General features: G+C 43.9%; 1 long non-coding RNA gene across 1 annotated transcript; it reads right to left on the bottom strand.

Annotated features, from left to right (window-relative positions):
• Positions 1-1,015: 1,015 nt before the first annotated feature.
• On the bottom strand, positions 1,016-15,596 carry LOC132029085 (uncharacterized). The gene is made up of 3 exons (XR_009407696.1): positions 15,390-15,596; positions 1,543-1,703; positions 1,016-1,068 (listed from the first exon to the last, which is right to left on the bottom strand). It is a non-coding gene; the product is annotated as an uncharacterized LOC132029085 (long non-coding RNA).
• Between the last annotated feature and the right edge of the window lie 2,613 nt (positions 15,597-18,209).

The raw sequence follows: 18,209 nt of genomic DNA on the forward strand, positions 1-18,209 counted from the left end.
ACCAGATAATCTCAGTTCAATCTCTATTCCCTGGTTACTGGTCCGACGTGCTGTGCAGCCTGAGGCTGGTTGCTTCCCTTCTCTGAGACTTGGTTTTCTCATCTGTAGAATGACTGAAGGTCGTGAGGAATAAGGGAGCTAATACATTTGAAGTCCTCAGAATGGTTCTTTACAGGTTTTCTTTTTGTTCAGTTTTAGCAAAATGTTCCTCCCAAGTAGCTGAGCCCCTCCTGTGAGGTGTCCCCTTGGAGAAGAAATTCAGCTTCCTGTCTGCCAAGCAAATGTGTCCTAAGATACAACTGAGTGATTTACCTTTGGTGAATGCTTTGGTAGTTATTTTTCTCTTTTAATTTGCCTCACCTTTGAGCCTGAAAGGGATGTATATTTTGATTAGAATTATTCTAGGAGTACCTGGGTGGCTCAGTCAGTTGAGCATCTGCCTTCGGCTCAGGTCATGATCTCGGGGTCCTGGGGTCGAGCCCCATGACCTGCTCCACATTCAGCGGGGAGCCTGGTTGTCCTTCTGTCTCTGCTCCTCCCCACTGGCATACACATTTCTTTCTCTCTCTCAAAAAAAAAATATATATATAAGTAAATCTCTTAAAAAATTTTTTTTTTTACAAATTATTTCATTCTACAAATGATTATTGCTCCTGGTATGGCTTAGGCACTGTGCCGGGCTTACACGAAGTCCTCAAGCTTGGTGCATTTGTGGGTGAAGGAGCAGACTCCTCTGCTACCTTATGTACCAGGTGTCCTAGCAGAGCTGTAAAGGGCTTTGGACAGCACCCAAGGAGGAAGGAGGACTTTTTATAAGACGAGCATCAATCTGTTGCAAGAAACAGAAATCCACTTACTCTAAGTAAAGAGGGATTTGTCGTGAAAATAAGGAAGTAGGATGTTGAAGTAGGTTATTGAAAATAAGGAAGCATTACAACAAAGATGAGAAGAGCATTACGTGTGTTTATTCATTCAAGAAACATCTGCTGTGTCTACGGTGTGCCAGGTACTGGGGGTCGAGCAGGGAAGCTGTCGGGACAAAATGCCTGCCCTTTTGGAGCTGATATTCTGGTGGGAGGAAACAGACAATAAACGAAATGCACAGAAGGAGAGGAGACCCGGCAGCCGAGAAGGAACAGTGAGAGGAAGGAGGGGCCCGCGTGATGCTGTTACACCTGCCTCACCCAGCAGGCCCTATTTCAACAAGGTCTTGAAGGAGATGAGAGTAAGCCTTACTGATCCAGGGGGAAGGAGCATTCCAGACCTAGGACCAGAGGGAGCAGAGGCCAGCGGCAGGGCCAGACCGGCGTGGCCCAGAACAGTGAGCAGGGGGACAGTCCCAGGGGACGAGGTCCGAGGCTCGGAGGCCAGAGCACGGGGGCCTCCACGGACTTTGGTTTTTACTCTGGGGGAAGTGAAACCCCACCAGAAGGGCGAAAGCAGGCTTCCTGTGAACTAGACATGCACGTGAGGGAAAGGGAAGCACCAAGGGGGCTCCAGACCTGCATATCCAGCTGGTCTGACTCCCTTCGCATCTCTTACCCTTCCATTGATCTCAAACAGGCAACGCTCCCTTATACGGACGAGGCAAGACTCCCGATTCTCACCCGAAGCCTCAGCTCGCCACAGTCTCTTCCAAAGACTTTGTCCTTCCTCTCACATACCCGTTTCAGCCAAACCACCAGCAAGTCTGTCTTCTCCACCTGGAAAGATACAGAATCTAACTCTCTCTGTCCTCATCTCCGGCTACCACCTTGGCCCAAATCGCAAAGTGGCCTCCTGGGCATCCCTGCTCCTGCCCCTTCCCTGTGTGGTTCAGCCTCCACACAACAGTGCAAGTGATCTTTTTTGTTTTTTTAATCAGATTCTTTCCCTTTGTTGGGATCTTCCATATAGCATTTTTTGGGGTTCTACAGTTTTTTTAAATTTAAATTCAATTGATTAACATATCACGTATTATTGGTTTCAGGGGTACAGGTCTGGGATTCATCCGTCTTCTAGAACACCCAGCACTCATGACATCACATGCCCTCCCCAAAGTCCACCCCCCAGTTGCCCCCATGCCCCTCTTCCCTCCGGCCACCTTCAGTTTGTTTCCTATGATTAAGGGTCTCCTATGGTTTGTCTCCCTCTCTGATCTCATCCTGTTTTATTTTTCCCTCCCTTCTCCTAACGATCCTCTTGTTTTATTTCTTATTTCTCTGTTTTATTTCTTATTTCTTATACACATATGAGTGAGATCATGTCATTGTCCTTCTCTGATGGACTTATTTCGTCAAGCGATCCTTTTAAGCCAAAATCAGAAGATGTTCTTTTTCTTTTCTTTTCTTTTTTTAAGATTTTATTTGTTTATTTGACAGAGAGAAATCACAAGTAGATGGAGAGGCAGGCAGAGAGAGAGAGAGGGAAGCAGGCTCCTTGCTGAGCAGAGAGCCCGATGCGGGACTCGATCCCAGGACCCTGAGATCATGACCCCAGCCGAAGGCAGCAACTTAACCCACTGAGCCACCCAGGCACCCAGAAGATGCTCTCTTTCTGTGGCTCGCCATCATACTCCGAGAAAAACCTGAAGCCTCTGCAGTCGCCTCCCAGCTGCCTGCTGCTCCCCTGTCCGTCATCATTTCCATCAACCTCCCTGCTACCCACTCTGCACTAGCCCCAAAGTAGTAGCTACCCACTCTGCACTAGCCCCAAAGGGCTTCTTGGCATTCCGTGAAAATCCCACCAACCATCCCTTGGGGTTCTTGCACTTGGCATTCCAGCTGCCTGGGGCACCTTCCCCTGCCCGGATATCCTCATCATTTGCTCCCTTGTTTTATTTAGGTCTCTGCTCAAATATCCTGCTAGAGAGGCCTCTGCTGACCACCCTCTAAGAAAACAGCATCTGTTCCAAGACTCCTTATCGCCCTTACTCAGCTTAAACCTTCTCCATAGCACTTCTCAACACCTGGCCAGTTCAGTTATGGGCGCCTACCCCCATTAGAATGTAAGATCATCCATGAAGACAAAAATAATCACTTGCATTTGTTCTATGACCAATGCCTTCAACAGGGCCTGGCCTAGAGTAAACCCTCAGTACGTGTTTGTTCACGGGATACACGGGAGGGTGGATGCTAGAACTGAAAATCTGAAAGCTCTCAGGAACCAAGACAATTGTTCTATCTTTTGGTCTGTACATCCATTCTTGCTCCCCAACTTTGTCTCTCTCAAAGGAGCGAATCATACTAACCTCAGTGTTCATTTTTGGTGCAGGTAGCCTGCCTCTGTTCCTAACAAAATCATACTACGTTGCGATTTCTTGGGTAGGGGATGTGCTGGGGAGAAAATGGGAAGTCTCCCTGGCACAGAAGCGACGCATAAAGAACTTGGCAAAGAATTCAACAAAAGAGAATAACAGAATTCTGAAGAAACTAGAGAATTCTAGAAAGGGCCGAGGGAAGGGTCTGGAAGCAAGAGAACCATTATGTATTTATAACACTAACCTAATTGTAAGGTAAGACTTTGGACACGGAAGGCTGGAACAAGTACGTAGGTTGAGGCCAGATGACAAAGGCCAGAAGAAGAAGTGTGAAGCTCATTCTGTAGACCTCAAGTTGCCATTGTGGTCAAGTGGAGTGTTCGGTCACTCTCCTCCAAACACGCTGACCACTCACAGACTTATACAACCATATTACAAAGCTGGACATTCATATCATTTGGAGCCAGAGAGCTGGACTCCACTCCCCAGATTTACCCTTGCCATCTCTTGGCTGTGCCAATGCCTCTGTTACTAGAAAGTATGCAACAGAGCTCCTCCTGGGAACAGAGCTTCTCCCTAAATCCAATTAAACATCATCCAACAAATAGAAGTTAAGAATCCCTCATGTGCAGGAAAAGTAAACTCCTGGCTCTGGTCTCTGAGTTGTGTTGTTGGTATGATAAGCTATACAAAGTTGAGATAATTAATTACCTATTCACAAGAGGACACAATCAGGAGGCAGATTGTATAATTCAGACCCTTCTAAGTCAGTGGTCTTCAATCCTGACTGTGTATTTGAATCACCTGGATGATGGTTGTGTCCTATACATAGAAATTCTGATTGAGTTAGTTGTGCATGGACCCCAGCATGGGAATTCTTTTCTAAGATTTGATTGATTGATTGATTGAAGAGCAGAAGTGAGTTGCAGGGCAGAGGCAGTTTAATAAGCAGATTCCCCGCTGAGCAGGGAGCCCTATTGAGGATTCAATCCCAGGATCCTGAGATCATGACCAGAGCCAAAATCCAGAGTCAGCCCTTTAACTGACTGAGCCAGCCAGCTGCCCTGCATGGGAATTTTAAAAATTTCAGCACAAAAGTACAGAGTGGAGAACCACAGGCAGCAGGAGGACACCTGAAAAGTCATGGAGTTTAATGGACAAGAGAGAGAGAGCAGGTGTTTGAAGAATAAGTACAGAGATTGAGGTCCTATTTGGTGAGAAAATCAAAATACACTTGGGCAGAGTCCTGGGAGTAGCCATGTGCAGAGCTGGATGGGATATATTAAATGCTGGGTAAGACTGGAAAGGTTATGACCAAAACAAGATGAGATGTCTTATCCAGATACCTGGACCAGCTCGTTCAGTCCACTCTGGATCAGATGTTGAAGGCTTAGAACTAGGTCCCAGTTCCCCAGTTGATAACTTGGTGATTTGGGATAGTCACTTAATTTGTTGTCATCCAGAGCCATGTCTAAGTTTTACTGATGTGATAGGCTGGACCATCACAGGAGGACTGTGCTCTGCATAAGGGTTCTTTTTTTTTTTTTTACTCATGGAGGGTGTTGTTTTTTTTTTTTAATCCTGCCTGGGACTCACTTATCAAGCCTTGCACATCAGAAGGGGCCATTCGGCCCAGGAAAAGATATCTGATGGGTGGGAAGTCTAATAATCACTTACTGAACAAACTGATCTTCTCAGTTTCTTCTGCTAAATACCCAGACTGAGCCCACAGTGCACTGACTCACATACACAGTGTGTCCTCACGCTGTTGTTTTCACCAAATCTCGGCCGCATTTGTTCACAAACCTGGTTTGCCAATTATTACAACTGTGTGGTTTTATTAAATATTATCTAGACCAATGAAATATGAGTGCAGAAAGATTTTATTTCTATGGAAACTAAGTTGAATACTTAGGAAAATCACAGCAGAGGCAATAGACCTTAAAAATTGTGTCCAGAATGTAAAATGGTATAGCCATCATGGAAAACAATGGATGTTTCTCAAAAGATTAAAAACAGAAATATCATGTGATCCAGCAATCCTACTTCTGAGTATTTATCCAAAGGAACAGAATCAGGATCTTAACAAACAAACAAACAAATAAAAACCACCAAAAAACAAAAAACCCTGTGCTCCCATGATCACTGCAGCATTATCTACAATAGCCAAAATAGGGAAACAACCTAAATGTCCATCAATGGATAAATGCATAAAGAAAATGTGATATATATATATATATATATAGATAGATAGATAGAATGGAACATTACTTAACCTTTAAAAAGAAGGAAATCCTGCCATTTGCAACAACATGGATAAATCTTAAAGATATTATGCTAAGTGAAATAAGACACATAAAGAATATACTTGATAATCCCACTTACATGTGCAATCTAAAATGGTCAAACTTAAGGGAGCAGAGAACAAACGGTGGTTGCCAGAGTCTGGAGAGAGGGGGAAATGGGGAGCTTCGGGTTATGGGTATAAAATTTCAGTGATGCAAGGTAAGTAAGATCCGCAGATCTACTATACCACATAGTGCCTATAGGTAATAATACTACACTGTTTACTTAAAATTTGCTGAGAAGGTGGGTCTATATTAAGTGCTCTTGCCACACAAAAAAAGTAATAATAATAATGATGTTGAGGGAAACTTGGGACGATGATGGATGTGTATGGCCTCGATCGTGGTGATGGTTTCACAGGTGCACACTTATTCCCAAACTTACTTAGTGCACTTCCCAAACTTACAGCACTGCTTTTGCCACGTCAATCATACCTCCATGAAGTGGGGTTTTTTTATTGTCATGTAATTAGGTATGAGTGAAACAATCATAAATGATTGGGGTAGTTTATAACATCTAGAAGAATTCTAAGCTCCTAATGCCTTGAAAGTATTTTACATTTTGATTTCACTTTAAAGAAACTAACCCTAGAGATTGTAGCTGATGCATTATGCATAAGGCTTGTGTATGAAAAACAATGTATATCCCCAATCAGTAGATCCAAACTCACATAAAAGGCCACATCAAAATGTTGGTGAAAGGATGTATATTTATGTGCTGTGAGTTCACATAAAAGGGCCAAATCCTGTGTTATTTTATTATCAACCCATCCAATTGGTCTTCCAAAAGCTTCATCATCAGAGATGAGTTTTCCTGACTCTGGCAGCCTCGCAAGATTTTTTTTCAAGGTCAGATGAGAAAGATGAATAAGAATGCATTCTGTAAACAAGAGAAGGCTACATAAGTAGCCATAGAAGGAGTTGCTTATTATCTTGTTGTGTTTTGTTTTGCTTTTAAATACAGAGTGCAGTGCTCTAGGCATCGTAGGTGATCAATGAATTGTAATGAGGATGTGTTTCAGCACCACTGGTTTCTTCCCAGTACCCTGCTCCAGGAGCACCCCAATTCTGGTTGTCAAGATGCCCCCAGCCTCTGCTGGAGGAATTATCCATTAAAGGATTGCTAGCAGCTGCTGCAAATGAATCGGGCTTAACACAGTAGAAGGTTGTTTCTTGCTCAATGTAATAATCCATTGCCGTATTTCCCAAATGACAGGTGTCTTTCCTTGACGTATATGATGCAGAAACCCAAGTGCTACCAGCCCCTAAGGCGTTAGAATCCTCTGCAGCCCGTCTGCAGATGAGACAAGACAAGAGAGTTTCCCAAAAGAAGGCATACACAAATCATGCCTGCCCTTCACCATGGGTTCTGAAGTGACTAGCCCTGGCTGAAAGTCATTCTGGGAAATGCAGTCCCACGTGAAATCTGGGATTTTGTTAATAGCAATTGTGTATGCTTTTTCTAAATGACAGCCAATTCCCCAGGACCAACTGGGTGCCCTGCAAATCAACTCAATTATGATACTAACTACCCAGAATTAGGACAGACCTCTCTCACAGGTTTATGATTCTATCCTACAAGATTGCTCCCACTTCAGATGTCAGCTGCATATGAGGTGCCCAGCCTACCCGTCCTGGCAGCCCCGTAAGATTCCACCGAATAGCTACAAATGTGAGGTTTCCACAGAGCCCTCCTCAGGTTTCATAATTCACTAAATGACTCACAGAATGTAGGAAAGGACTTTAGTCAAAATAACCAGTTTATCATAAAGGATACAACTCAGGAACAACCATATGGAAGAGAGGAACAAGGCAAGGTATTAGGGAAAGGGGAGCATGGCACAGAGCTTCCATGCCATCTCCAAGTGATCCACTCTCCCAGCACACTGACGGTTTTTGCCAATCCAGAAGCTCTCCTAATCTTGTTGTTCAGGAGGTTTTATCAAAGCTGTGTAACATTAAGCATGATTGATTAAGTCATTGGCCATTGGTGGTTGAACTTAATCTCTAGTCCCTCCTTCTCCAGGGGCTGACAGGGGCTGAAAGCACTTGGTTCCTCTGGCAACCAGCCCCCATCCTGAAACTATTAAACCCTGATGTTATTAAACCACCACCAAGAACCATCTCATTAGCATTAACTCAGGTGCGGTCTAAGGGGGCTTGTTATGAACTACAAAAGACATTGCTATCATATAAGAAATTCTAAGGGGTTTAGGGGCTCTGTGCCAGAAACCAGAGACAAAAAACAAACATGTATCTTATATTATATCATAGTAAAGCACAAATAGGTTACTTTGATTTAACAAATGCACCATGGTAATGGAAAAAACGAACATTAAGAGAAAAGTGAAGAAACATAGAAAGAAGAGTGAAATTGGACCCCTATCTCACACCACTCACAAAAATTAACTTGACCTGGATCAAAGATTTAACCATAAGACGAGAAACCATAAAAGTCCTAGAAGAAAACATAGAGGAGAAGTTCATCAGTATTTGTCTTGGCTGTGTGGGGGTGCCTGGGTGGTTCAGTTAATGCAGCATCTGACTCTTGATTTCAACTCAGGTCATGATCTCAGGGCTGTGGGATCAAGCCTCATATCAGGCTCTGTGCTGAGCATGGAGCCTGTTTGAGATTCTCTCTCTCCCTCTGTGCCCCCCTGCACTCATGCTCCTGCTCTCTCTCTCAAACAATACAGAACAAAAATATACGTTGGCAATGATTTTTTTAAAATATGACACCAATTGCACCAACAACAGAAGCAAAAATCAACTAATCGACATCAGACTCAAAAACTTCTGCACAACAAAAGAAACAGGTAATAAAATGAAACAGCAGCCTACAAAATGGAAGCTTTGCAGACCATTATGAGATAAGGGATTAATATCCAAAATATATAAAGAACACAACTTAATACCAACAAAAAATTCCAGTTTTGAAAAATAGGCAAAAGAACTAAATAGACATTTTGTGGAAGAGGATTTCAAAATGTCTAACAGACACATGAAAAGATGCTCAAAATCACTCATCATCAAGGAAATGTAAATCAAAACCACAATGAGATATCACCACATACCTGTCAGAATGGCTATCATCAACAAGACAAGAGACAACAGGTGTTGGCAAGGATGTGATAAAAAGGGCATCCGTTTACACTGATGGTGAGAATGTAAATTAGTCCAACCACTATGGAAAACAATATGGAGGTTTCCAAAGTTAAAAAACAGAATTACTATATGGTGCAGCAATTCAATTTCTGGGTATAAATAAGTCATGGGGATAAAAGACACAGCATAGGGAATATAGCCAATGCTATTGTAACAGCGTTGTATGGTGATGGATGGTGGCTTGTGGTGAGCACCACAAAACATGCAGAGAAATGGAATCACTTGGGTTGTACACTTGAAACTAATGTAACATTGTGTATCTACTAAACTAAAAAAATAAATTCTTTTGAGATGGGATAGGTATACACAATGGAACGTTATTCACCCTTGAGAAAGGAGAATATCCTGCCATTTGCAACATGAATGGACCTTGAACCCATTATGTTAATTGAAGTAAGTCAAACATAGAAAGACAAGTACTGCATCACTTTCATATGGAATCTAAAAAAGTCAAACCTGTAAGAAAAAAACAAACAGTAAAATCAGTGGTTACTAGGGGATGGGGGATGGTGTTTAGCAGTACAACTGAGTACTAAATCAGCTTGAGAGATCTAATGCACACTATAATAAAGACAAAAATATTGTACTATTATAATGTGATGTGGCAAATAGTGCTTCGATGCAATCATACTACAGTATATAAATATATCAAAGTAATACCCTGTATACCTTAAATTTATAAAATGTAACTTGTCAAATTTACCAAATGAAAAAATATATTAACACTAAGGGAAAGGGGATGAGAGGTGTGTGTGAACTCTATTATCTTTGCAATGTCTCTGTATATCTAAAATTATCCCAAAACGAAAAGGTGTTTATATAACCATACCTGTGCTAGCTCTGTCCAAAGCCCATGCCCCAAAGCAAATGATACCTTCACTTTCCAGAATCTGGAAAATTCCAGGCATTCAAGAAATCTATCTCGACCCTCTACATCACACGGACTTTCCATGTCACTCCAGGAGTCACCACTGCATAAAGTTTTACACTCTTCTTTCCCTTCCCATAGTCCAGATGGGCCTGGCACTGAAGGATCTAAAGTAGGGATCCCCAAACTAGGGCCTGAGGGCAAAAATCCAGTTCACAATCAGTGTTTGTTAATAAAGTTTTATCGGAACACAACCATGGTCACTCATTTACATATTGCCTATGGCTGCTTCCATACTATGAAGGCAGAGCTGAGTTGTCATCACAGAGACTATACGGTCTATAAAGCCTAAAATATTTGCTATCTCGTCCTTTAAAGAAAAAATTTGCAAACCTCTGCTCTATGAAGTTGAACTCTCCCTCCCCAAACAGGCACTACTCTAGGAAGCTAAGCTCTATGGTTTCTGGCTGCCCATGAGAGTCCTGCCTGAAGAAGATATGTCTCAATTTCTCTCATACATCAACACACATTGCTATAGACTGAATATTTGTGTCCCCCCACAGAATTCGTACGTTGAGACCTAACCCATAGTACTAGGAGGTGGGGTCGTGGTCATAGTACTAGGAGATGAATAGGTCATGATGAAAACACCTTCAAAACTAGAATTAGTGCCCATGTAACAGAGCCTCGTGCCTCCCCCAGTCATGTGGGGACACGGCAAGAATACATCCAGGAAGGGTCTTCCCCAGACACTGAATCAGCTGCTGCCTCAATCTTGGACCTCCAAGTCTGCACAACTGGGAGAAATACATTTCTATTGTTTATAAGCCATCCGGTCTGGTGCTCTGTTCTAGCCGCCGAAAGGAACGATGACACCCACATGCACAGTACTCTATAAAGACAGCAAATCACTTTGATTTTCCAGAGCACCCACTCAGCATCAAAGGAGGTTTCTGAGCCATAGAGGAGCTCTCATCAGTGGTCACAGTTTGAAAACACCTTAATGAAAGGAGCTTTTAAACATGCTCCTGTGGAGTGCTTCCTTGCAGGGGCGGGGCGGGGGGGGGGCGTGGGGGGGGGACGCACTGGTGACACCCTATCACATCCTTCCTTCTTCTCCTGCAGATGCCCCAGAGCAGCAGGCTGGTGTTTTATCTTTTAGTCTTCCTACACACCAGGAGAGCTGTTTATTGTTGTTGTTGTTGTTGTTGTTGTTGTTGTTGTTCTTGGGGTTTTTTTGTGTGTGGGTTTCTTTGGGTGCAATTTTCCTTTAAATGGAGCATTTTCCCTATTAACTTTAGGCTGCTGTCTGAACAGAGACCGAACACAGAATGGTTTTTGGTCAAAAGCTCCTTGGGAAAAGATACAGTTTGTTCTGTGAATCCCTCGAGTTAGTAGAACAACTGAAAAGGAGATGTTGCTCAGTAGAGGTTTGTTGAATTGCACTGAATCGAGATGAATTATTAAATTGCATTTCACACCTAATGTAACCCACATCACCCTTTTCATCAGCTTCAGGGACAGACCTGGCAGCTTCTATTTTCTCAGTTAATGCTTTCCTGTCTGACTCTAGTCTGCACAGATCTGAAGGCTGGTTCAAACACTTAGCAGCTATGTGACCTTGGGCAAGTCACTTAACCTCTCTGTGCCTCCAGTCCCTCATGTTAAATAGGAGTGATAAGGGCACCTCCCTTAAAGGACTGTGATAAGGATTACATATAAATTATGTGGAATCATGTCTAGCCGATAATATTAAGACAATCAGTCTCTAAAGATACACCGATGCCGCTGTCTATGCTAGGTAATTTTGTTAGTACAGAGTTTACTCAGTCCTCGTTGCAAATACCAGATGGAGGGAAGTAGGTAGTCAATGGTCAGTCCACTAGCTGTCAACTTTGGGTGGCCATTTTTTCTATGGTTTCTGAACAGTGCCTCTTTGGAAAACTAGTTCCTTCCAGGAAGATGTGCTCTTATCCACTGTTGCCATGATGTCCTTGGGTCCTTCCAAAGACTCCTGTACTAGTCCCAGACTTGTATATCCAAGATCACAGCTTTCTCAGTTCACAGCTTTTTAAATTATGTGTTCAGTCCTTGAGCTTGGAATGAGATCCCTCCACCACAGTGAGTAGATCCAGATATCACCACTGGTCACCCTTAAGTGACCCTTCCTTCTGGAATAAATGTTGAGGCCTTGGTGCTGAGAACCACCAGCCCAGAACCCTACCCCTCATGATAAGTTGCACTAAGGAGACCCTGTGTCTTTTTCTTACAATTACCTTTATAGAAACTTTCTGAAGGCAACACAGATATTTTAGGATTATAGAACCTTCAAGTAGAGTCATACATTGTATTCCCTTTTCTCCCTAGGGGACCCATGGTTCCTACACCCATCTGCCCATCTCTCTTCAGGACAAGCTCTGCCTATTGAAGGAATTAGAAAGGGTAGCCTTTATCACACCATGAATGAGCCCACCTACCTGCCTAAGAGCTACTCAGTCATTGAGGTTGGATGCCTTGGAGGGCCACTTAACTTGAGAAGTGGCTCAAACTCTTCCTATAGGATATCTGTTTCTTAAATTTAAATTATTTTTCTTTCCGCCCCACCAGTTGCTAGCTATCCTTATTTTTTCTCCTGAAAAGTAATGCATTATTTATGGAGTTAAGATATTTCCCATCTGTGAGATCTACTCATCACAATTCCTTTTTTTTTTTTTAAGACTTATTTGTTTATTTGAGAGAGAATGAGAGAGAGCACATGTGTAAGCAGGGATAGAGGCAGAGGGAGAGAAAGAGAGAAAGAGATAGAATCCCAAGCAGACTCGGTGCTGAGCAGGGAGCCTGGTGCAGAGCTCAGTCCCAGGACCCTGAGATCATGACCTGAGCCAAAGGCAGAGGCTTAACCGACTGAGCCACCCAGGCACCCCTGTTCATCACGATCCTTTTTTTTTTTTTTTTTTAATCATGATTCTTTATGTGAACTTCTAAAGGGGCATAGGGTCATGTTATCTTGATCTGTGTATTGCAAACTCTTAGTATACTTCTACGCCCCATTTCAGTTAAACATTGTTCATCCTCCTAAAGCATGTCTGAAGTTGACATAAAGTTTTATTCTTGAAATGCTTATGACCAGCTCAGATTTCTTTTGAGGATTTTGTATTCTAATATTCAGAAATTATACAGTTATTGTTAGAGCCCTGAGAGGTACACTGGTCCATTTACAGCTTTGTGAGAAAACATTCATTCATCCATTTAACATTTGCTACGGGACATTTGGTCTTGCAGTAAACAAGACCAGTGCATTCCTGCCATCAAGAGCTCATTGTTCCAGTGGGGACAGACAGACAAATAAAACAATACTTACAATAAAAGTCATTACAATCATTACATTATTGTAATTATTATATTGTATATAAAATCATTACAAATAATTACAATAAAAAATCATAAGGGTTATGGAAGATCAAAATCTGAATGGTGTGCTCTGCAGGTTATGTGGAAGGGAACTTAATCCTGCACGAGAGTAGGGAGATATAAGGGCAAGAAAGCTGATTCAAAGAGGGTAGATCTCAAGCTGCATCTTATGGGCAAAGATTTAGATGAAGAAAAGAAGGCAGGTATTCCAGACTGAGGCTAGAATACGTTCAGGCATATGCAAAGCGTCCCTTGTACACAGTGACTTACAATGAGTGTCATGACTAGTGCAGAGCCAAGGTCAAGGCAAGAGAGCCACATAACTAGGAAAGGGCCCCATATGTCAGGAAAAGAAAAACTCTATTCTTTAGAAACCAGGTTTGAAAATGACAACCCATAGATTTATGGTTTCCATCATGTTTCCAAAAGAATATATTTTTAAAAGATTTTATTTATTTATTTATTTATTTGAGAGAGAGAGAGACCATGAGAAGGGTCAGGGGGAGAAGGGTCAGAGGGAGAAGCAGACTCCCTGTCAAGCAGGGAGCCTGATGCAGGACTCTATCCCGGGACTCCAGGATCATGACCTGAGCTGAAGGCAGTCGCTTAACCAACTGAGCCACCCAGGTGCCCCAAGAATATTTTACTTAGTAAGTGTATCAGCTTCAATGCAGTAACAAATAACCCATAAATTTAGTGGCTTTTAATAAATTGCACTTTCTTTCTTGCACACGTTTGGGTCAGCTGAGGAGTGACCCCAGCCCTGCCCCACGGTCTGTGTATGTGACACAGAGGCTGAGGGGGCAGCCCCTGTCTGGGAGGTGCATTCTGGGAGAGGAGAAAAAAGGAATACAGAACCATGCAATGGTTCTTTTTTCTTTTTCTTTCTTTTTTTTAAATTAACATATAATGTATTATTTGCTTCAGGGGTACAGGTCTGTGAATCATCAGTCTTACACAATTCACAGCCACATGATGGTTCTTAAAGCTTCTGCTCCTAGGTCCTACACATTGATCCCACCTATATTTCATTGGCGAAACCTGCCCTGTAAACAAAGCCCTCTCCCCCCATAGGCTGGTTAATGTAAGTTCTCCTGCAAGCTGAGCCTAGTAAAAGGGCATAATGAGTATTTTGAACAAATTATTTTAGTTACCACTGTAGCCAATACTTAAAACTTGACAGATGGCACAGAAAAGACAGGACTGCCAGGTTTTATTGAGAAAAAAAAAAAAAAAAGTCAAAATACCTGGCGATGGCGGGGCTCTGTTTCTCTGTGCCAGCAACTGGTTGGAGCTGAGCTCTAACCATGGCTTTGAGACCAAAGAGTGTCTCTCACCAGTTGGACCCAGTCCCCACCACCTCCTGCTCGCTCATTCGCTCAGGTTCCCTGCCTGGCCCTGATGGTGCACACCAGCAAGACGCAGCCTCCTTTCCAAAGGAGGAAAGTGACTGGACCAGACAGGTTCAGTGTGAGACTCTGAAGATGAGGGAGACCCCAGAACAGAACCAGGAAGACCAGTTAGGAAGTCACTGCAATTATCAGTAATTTAGCCTAAACCTGTGGCTTAAAAAATAAATAAAGTAAAATAAAATAGAATCTATCCACGATCATATCTGTGGAGCAGCCGGCGAGAGCCAACAGGACACCCCCTCCCGTTGCCTGGGAACAATGAAGGCATCTTGGAACCAGAACAAAAATGGACATTGGAAAGCTTGGGTTTAAACAGCATCTCTCCACTCCGCCCCGACCCAAAAGGAAAATCTGCTTGTTTCCAAATGAAGCTGGACTCCCACCAGCGCCTCTCTCAGGGCAGGGGGTGGGGGGTGTGGGGAGGGAGACATTCTAACAGGTGCCATTAAAAATACCCAATTCCCTCCGCTATTCTCTGCTCCCTCCCTTCCTCCCTCCCCGGCCCCCTCCCTCCCCCACCCCGCTGTTGGCCTAAATTAAGTTTTCAAAAGGCAGAGAGGCTCTGTGCTGGTTTTTGCTGAAGAGCATTGAATTCAATAAAACATAATTATTGATTTAATTAAAAGAGTTGCTCTGTGAGAAGCGAAGCTTTTTCAACAGGCAGCAGAGATGGAAGCGCCCTCATTCATTGCCAGGGTAGCTTCTGAAACAAATCCCGGCTGCCTTTTTAATAGGCCGATTCTACGTGCGGCTCTGAGACGGATCCTCCAGCCATTCATCCGCGGTAATTCAACCAGTGAATAAGGTGCCTTTCTCATTGGCTGCCTTTCAGGACGGGAAGAGGAGGCGCTGCGAGCCCCCGAGCCCCCGAGCCCCCGACGAGGAGATGAATAATTCATTGTCCTTCTTCTGGGGCCCCTCTGTGCTCCTTTCTGCTTCCTTGTACTTACATTTGAAAGGAAACGTAGGGCTGGGGACTGTCGCGGTGTGGGGTTCCACAGCCTCCCTTGATCTCCCGGGAGAGAGGAGCTGCCCCGAGCACCGAGCACCGAGCACCGGGCACCGGGCACCGGGCACCGGGCACCGCGCACCGGCAGCCTTGGCTGGCTGCTAGACCCCGACTCCCCACCACCCAGCAGGAGCAGATCTCCCCCGGAGGGCAGCGCCCCGGAAAGAGACACAAGGAGTGGGGAGGGAAAGGTTGTCCTCCTTGATCCTTGGAGCAGGACCTGTAAGGCCACCACGAAGGCAGCACACCCCCCCACACACACACGCACACCCCTCTTTCTGCACCTGCCTGGTCCTCGGGCGGGCAAGCCAGTGGCAGGGGCACACACACACACTCCAGTCTATTAACAGAAGAGAATAATGATGCATCCTCAGAGAAGACATTAATGAGGTGATGACACATTTTTAATTAAATGCCTTATGTAAATTATTAATCCATTCCTCCTGGAAAGAGAGTGCCATATTACGAACGTGAGACGAGGCAGTGTCTCTCCTGCCCCTGCCACCCTCTTTCCTCTCTCTCTCTCTCTCTCTTTTTCTCTCTCTCTCTCTCCCTAGACCTTAATAAGGCTCTTTAGTGCCAACAGTAGCTCTGGGAATGGGAAGCTAAAGCTGTCTTTCTTTACCTCCCGCTTGTCTCAAAATGGGTGTTGACTGTGGCCTCAAGCCCGCACGGGGAGCCAGTGGGACTTGTGAGCGAGCCCTCGGGATCCGCAGGACCAGTCAAGGTGGAACCATGTGGGGGTGGTGGGCGATGCCTAGGGTTCTCAGAAGCCCGCCTGAGGCACACACAAAGGCAGCCTATTTGCAGCGGCACCCCCCCCCCACCCCGCCCCCGGCACAGACTGCCCTTCTCCCTGCCAGCTGCATGTCCCCTTCCTGCTCCCAGTGCCTTTGCCGCTAGGGACCTGCCCTAGCTCCGTTATTTGGTGCCCCCACTGAGTTCCCAGAGTCTGACAACAAGTACCTGGGGTCAGATTGCACTCTACAGACATGCTCTTAAATTAAAAAAAGAAAGATTTTTTTTTTTTTTTACTGAAACAACCATGGTATTAATTGTTAAATAAAACTGATCATTATTGAGGGTTTATATGCCAGGCACTCTCCTTAGTATAGAGCGTATATTAATCACCTTTATCAGTTCTCACCCCAAGTCCTGGGGAGGAGATGAGGATTATCATGGTTAACACATCCATTTTGCAGGTCAGCTATGTTCAAGGTCAGAAAACTGGAAACTGGCACAGATAAAATTCAAATTCTGGTCTGTTTGGCCTCACATACTGCTTGCTTAGGACTTTCTAACACTCAACCTCTCCTTGCTATCATGATTATTTTGCAAATGAGCAAGTTAAGGCACAGAGAGTTTAACCAGCCCCAAGTGTCACACAAGGAAGTAAAAGATGGTGTTGGCATCCAAACTGTCATGACCCACAGTCCGTGTATGTGCCCACTGCGCTAAGTTTAGGGCAGGACATCAAGTACTTACGTCCTATCTACGTGGCTGGAGAGGGGACCAGAGGGCCATATGTTCCCAGTCGTTGTCCTCATAGAAATAAGCAGATGGAGTGGGAGATATCAGTCTCTTGGTCGTATCACAATTTTCCCACAATCAGACCAAGACCCATCAGAATTTTAGGAACAAGTTTCCATTTCTATCCACCGCCCAAACTTTATTCTGGGCTCTCTGCCTTCACCTCTCATCCCAAATCACCTTGGGAAACAAGGACATATTCTGCTTTCTTACAAGGAGTCACCAAGGATCGAGGGAAACAAGGGACATCAATAACCCAAAGGGACAACGTGCTTTTCTGCCTTTAAAAGGCAAACTCTCACCCATCACAGAAAAGTAACCAATGAGGAGGAGGAAGACAGATACGTGACATTGTGAAGACATCATTGTGGCCAAGAGAAGGAGGTACTGTAGAGACGTAAGCCCTAGATCACATCAACTATGAAGGTACTAAATGTATAATTATTGCTTAAAGGAAACCATATGCAATGACATTTCAAGAACAAGTATTATTGCTTCCATAAATAGAGCTATGTCAACAACTTGAAATAGTTCTGGCCTTTCCTCCTCAAGCCAAGTAGTCAATGTGTGGGAAAGATGCCCTCAAAACGGCTCTCCATTAGTGCCACGGCATAGTAAAAAGGCATCTCCCACAAGGATGACATTGGAAACACTTAACGATTGACAAGCCCATTGAAGCCACAACAGGCATTTATAAAAGGTGTTTGGAAATGTACTTCACAAGGAGTCACCTCATGTCTCATTCAGTCTGCCCGGCCACATCCCCAAAGGCGGCTTACAAAACTGGTCATTACCTTGTTTGGGTAATTACCTTATATAGAATAAGGTCATTACTTTATATAGGATATTAAAAACCAACGGCCCTGCCATTTTCCTTTGTAAAAGATTGAACCCCCAACTAGGTTTCTCGAACTTGTGCCTCGAAAGGGAATTTTTGAATGAAGTGCCAAATAGTTCTTGTAAAATTAGATGGCATTTTCCCCAGTTTGCCTCCTTCTTCTTTTCCTGTGATCTTTAAAACCTCTAATAATGTTGATTCTGGGACATTAGTAGAGGGTGGAGAGTCATAATTGTTTAGAGTTTAGAACGGATCTCAGACAGGAAGCAGAAAAGGGTGCAGGTCTGGGGTGGCAAGGGGGGACAGAGTAGATCCCTGAGACAGAGATCTCTTCCCGGCTTTTCTGCACAGAGTGTGATTTTGTTCAGGGAACTAAAAACGATATCTATGTTT

The sequence above is a fragment of the Mustela nigripes genome, chromosome 13 (genome assembly GCF_022355385.1).
Source record: "Mustela nigripes isolate SB6536 chromosome 13, MUSNIG.SB6536, whole genome shotgun sequence".
NCBI lineage: Eukaryota > Metazoa > Chordata > Mammalia > Carnivora > Mustelidae > Mustela > Mustela nigripes.